Source organism: Pelodiscus sinensis, chromosome 18, assembly GCF_049634645.1.
Source record: "Pelodiscus sinensis isolate JC-2024 chromosome 18, ASM4963464v1, whole genome shotgun sequence".
Lineage (NCBI taxonomy): Eukaryota > Metazoa > Chordata > Testudines > Trionychidae > Pelodiscus > Pelodiscus sinensis.
The window spans coordinates 8,548,321-8,553,698 of NC_134728.1; positions in this window are offsets into that span (position 1 = coordinate 8,548,321).

Genomic DNA, 5,378 nt, shown 5'->3' on the forward strand with positions numbered 1-5,378 from the left:
GTGTGTCGTGTATATATAACGTGTATATGCTCACACATGTGCATATTCCGTATACATATATGCAGTTATGTGTACACACATAATGCACCTTTGACAAATGACACCCACACTTCTGTACCTTTTAAACGATTGGAAGTATGAGCCTTTAGGAAAGGCCAATATAAATAATTTTGAGTTTGCCAAGCAATTATTTTCCATAGACATATTTTCTGTCTAGAAAGACATCGAGGGAGAACTTTTTAAACGTGGGTTATGTCCGCAGCTTTTTATAATTATTTGGGGTTTAAAGTGACCAGTTGTAAGCTTCAGAGGAGCAGACAAGTTAGTCTGTAACTGGAAAAAATTACAAAACAACAAAAAGTCTTGCAGCAGCTTAAAGACTAACAAAACATGTAAAATTGGGTTGTGCCCACGAAAGCTCATGATACCATCCACAGTTGTAAGGACATTGTGTGACACTTGGCATCAACACCTTCTGCTGCCCCGTGAAGGCTATCCGTGCATTTACAATACAATGAATATGTGCCCCCAGAGCCTTTAAACACACACAATCAATAGATCGCCTTTGTTAATGGAAATAGAACCTCTTTCTGCAACAGAAGCAAGGATACTTAAAGCCATCTACAAACCTAATCTAATTAAAAGTACAACGAGACATAAGATTAATATTTATAATGTATGTGTCTCTACATACATCATATACATATATATAAATACCTCCACGTGTGTGAGTATATGTGTGTTTTTATATGTGTGTGCTTTATGTAAGATTTCCTTTAGCCTAAATATTATACATATTGACAACTCTTTATAAGTGGATAGGTGTGCCTGTAGGCATTTTGATAATTATTTTACACTCATACTTACCCTAAAATAAATCTTTCAGAACGATTTTTAAATTCAAATAATTAATACTTTAATTTAAAATATTTTGAAATATTTTCAGTTACCTCCAGATACCACCGGTTTCCCCAGTTTTCCCCTAAAGGCTCATGGAAAGCTATTTTCAAAGGGGTTTTATTAATTGCCATGCATATGAGAAACACAGACTACAGATTCGAATCTTCTAGTTGTTTTTTCTTGAATTACTTTTCTGAGTACAGAGAGTATCTTGTAAGTGGTAAATTTCAGAATCTTACATGAAGCAGCTAGAATGTAACAAGTAAATGGACCCGCTTTGTTTAGCCAGTTGCATCGCAATGTTCCGTAGTAAATAGCCCGTGTTCTTATACAGCATAATTTTGAATGGGATATTTTCTATGCCTCCAGCATTTCTTTTTTGTTACTGTAAAATATCCAAGCTAAAAGTACATGATAAACAAAACTGGAGAGATAAAGTCCAGCTCTTACTGCTTTCTAATTAGTCTATTTGTGTCTCTTTTCTAGTTATTAATGCCAGCATATTTTTAAATAAGCCGCTTAATATTTAATTTGTATTATAGGGTGTTAGTAATAAATGCCAATGCAGGAAATGAAAAGCTTAGAATATGGGGCCCGATCCTGCACTCAGTGCATTAGATCCGAAGGGGCTCCCCGGTTTGATGTATACAACCTGCAAGATCGGGCCCTTCATTTTCTAGGAAGCAGTAAACAATGGGATGTAAAGGGGGATAAGGAATGAGACCCCCGTCCTCGATTTTTTTTCCGTGTGAGCAAAAAGGGGGAGATACTCAAATAGATACTCTGATATTATGTTGGCAGGATTCGCTGCCTAGTATGAGCTCTGGATTTTGGATTGCCGCGTTGAGTTGATGGCTAATTCCTTGTCCGCAACAGGGAAAGAATGTCACAGGTATTTCAGACACCCTTTGGCTCCAGAGATTAGCTTTGCTAACTCGCTCAGGTAACCCCAAGAACTAGTCCAGCGAGTCACAGAAAAAAGAGACTTTGTTTATTGGATCTGTTTAACCGATCTCTGTCCGGCAAACGGCTTAAAAGGTTGCATGTAAAATCACATTTTTTCCCTCCCACCTTTTCGCTTAGTCCATGCGATTCGAATCGACTCTTCATTATTTCTTTTCAGAACAAAATCCAAGCTCTAGAATTGAGCTGTTTAAGTATTCACCGTAATCATGCATACTATTAGACATAATTAAAATAGTTGCTAAGCATGTACAAGCTGAGGTGGGTGTATGTTTATGAATGAACTCTGTTCCTTTCGAGAGAAAATCTAGAATCCATTATAACCGTGTGTATTAAAGGGTGGCAGTAAATCCAACTTGACTGTGCACTCAAGATAAACTCTTTTCTGATTTTGTTTTGTTTTTTTCCTCCCTTACAATAATAGTACCTGCTCTTTTAACCTCTTTCAAGCGGTGACACCTTTAACAACAACTCCCTAATGTTCAAGAACTGAGTATGGTCATGTTATAATTCTGGCTTTCCAAATGATTTCATACCACTACTGCTGCTGCTGCTAATACTACCAGTATTATTAATAATAATAATTATTATTATTATATTTATTTTATTTAACAATAATACCAAGGGCTTTTTACTTAGAACTGAATTCTGTCTTTGATTATTCCTGGTATTTCAGTAAGGAGTCTACTAAACAGTTTCTTTGGTAGTTTATTGAAATTGTCAAGTTTTAGAAGTAAAATCCAGGAGTAGCCCAGTGTCTTATAGGAATCTGGGTTCTGACAGCTTTGCCCCAGAGAAGCTGCGAATAAAAATATTGCCACCTGTTCGCCTGGACCGTGGGATACGATTTAGTTCAATTGACGGTGTGAGTGATTTTGTAAACTGATGGTAGGGTTCCCCCCTTTTTTCACTGTGTTGTTGTTATTAAAATAAAGCAGGGAAGTTGCTGCGAAGCCAGAACTCACTTCACAGCTTTATTTCAGTCACTCCTCGCTCAGAAGGAAAGTTTTCAGATTGTTTTCCCGCTTCAGAGTCGATCATATACAAAGTGACTTAAAAAAAAAGTGGTTGGACTTGGGGAGAGGGAGGAAAATCATCTCTCCTCTGCCACTTTCAAATCAGGCGCATTTGATCGTTATTTCTGCAGGAAACGGCGACTTCAAACTAGACGCGCGCAGTTTCAAAGTCCTTTCCACGCCGGCTGTAGAAACCCACCCATGTTTTTACACGTTAGCGAAACAGCTCCGACATTTTCAGGTCTGAAGAGGGGGGCGGGGGTGGAGACGGGAGATGCGGGGGTTGTGTTTGGATTCAGCGCCAGATCGAACAGACACATTGCCCTGTGAACGCGTGTAGAGCAACCTAGGTACAGCCGGCGCTGCAGAGAACCCGGTTCTGGTTTTCTGAAACTCGCTGGTTCTTAATCACTGTATTAATAAATCTTCATCCCCACGGGTGCCAGGCAATCAGCGGCTTCAGACACCCCCGCAGAGGGCAGCACCATCCTTGCCCACTAAAGCGACCCTCCGGGAGGAAGGCAGTACCCACCAAGCATGCCCCTTGTGCAGCCCTGTGCGTTAAAGGGGCGATTCACGCTCCCGCTTTCCCCTCCCCTGGAAAGTTTGTCGCGGGAGGCTGGTTTTTGGGAGACACCCAATCCTTAGAGAACTCCCCGGCCTACTTAGCCCGGCCGTCACGTGACCCGGGCCCTACAATTGCCCTGCTGTAAAGCGAAGGGAAACCACTTTACCTCCGAGATGAGCCGAGAAAGCAGCCTGTGACAGCCGGGAGGGGAGCGGGGGCCGAGCCCTGCAGAGCGATACCCCTCCCTTCCCAGGGGCAGGCGGCGCGGGGATTAAAGTCACCGATTCGACCTGGGGAGGGGGCTGGAGGGTTTTTTTTTTCCTGGAATCCCCGCCCCTCCCCTCCGAGGATTTGGATTCAAGTGGCTTCTTAAATCCCACCCAGCCCCGCACGGTTGTGCTCCTTCCCCGCCGCAATGTAAGTACTTCTCCGCGGATTTATCGGCCCGCGGTCCTTATCTCGGAGATAATGCCCGGGAGCAAGGCGCAGCTATCGATACTGCCCCGTGATTTACGTGCTCTCTGATTTGAAAAGGCAGCTCGTTTTCCGACGGGCTTTTTAGAGAGGGTCCAGATTCGGATTATTTTGCTCCTGATCAAAGGAGCGGTCCAATACTGGCTCCTTCCCTCCCCAAGCCGGGGGAATGAGCAACGCTTTGAATCCTTCGCTTTGCTGTTTCCTTCCAAAAGATCTGCTGAATACCCTGTTTTCTGTTGCTCCTGCGAGTAGCAGTGGAGTTCGTTATCTCTGCACCCGGGCATATTTACAGGCCAGCCGCGATTGCTGAGTTGTGTGTGTTTTTAAAGCCACCTAATTTCCTGACTTCTTAAAATCCCAGAGGAAACAGTAGAGTTGTGGTGCGACTTTTTACAGTGGCTGTTGCATAGAGTGTGTGTGGTGCCTCTTCTTGGCAGAGTTAAACACAACGGGCTTATTTATATGGCAGAAACGTGTTTTTTAAGTGTCGATTTTATGTGTCGCGTTTGTGCTTCTTTAGAATGATTGAACACGTATCTTAAAAAAAAAAACCAAGAATCCGTTTCAGGGGAAAAAATAGTAAATGCTTCAAACAGCTTCGAGCTTTTTATTTGTCCAGATCGATGTTGTAAAGAAAAAGCAAAGCACATCAGAACTCTGTGACATGCACACGGAGGAGAGAATATTTGTGAAAAAATCCGTTTAAAAAAAAAATCTCTTGGTAACAAAAGTTGAGGGTATTGGTTTAAAACATAAAAGGAGCCCGTTTAACACAATTTTATTTCTTCTAGCCTAAATGTAACGTTGAGACTTGCGTTTCCATAGCAAAGCAAAATAAAATACGTTCAGCTGTAAAGCAAATATTTAAATACTATATAGATTTCAATATATATGCTAAACATAAAAATTCATGTAGCTTATATATTATATTGTATACATTTATGTACATGTTATGATCGAGGGTGTTGTATAAGTATATTGATGTTGCATCATACAACATATATCTATTCTGCAATGTATGAATACACAACACAGTGCGTTTTCTCTGTATAGTGAATTGTTATGGCAAAATTGAACAACTAAAAGCCGAATCAGTACTGAAATAAACATCTGCATCTCGCAATACTCCAGCTCCTTCATTCCCACCCAGTGCTGTAGCCCTCCGATTTCCTTCCGTCGCATTTCAGCCGCGATTTCCTTTGCTGAAGAAGGGGGGTAAACCTCCCTCCTCTTGCCCCAGTGTCCGGATCAGGGCAGGTGCAAGAAGCTGCTGCGAGCCAGCGGGGGGGTTTAAGAGCTAGACGCGCCGGGCCACAGACACGGTGATATCTGTCCGCTCTTCTGTTTCAGGCCCCTGCTCCTGACCTGAGCCTGCACATCTGGAGACAGCTGTGGCAGAGCAGCCCGGCGCCATATGCCCAGCGCTGCGTAGGGACCTGGAAGCGCCACGCCAC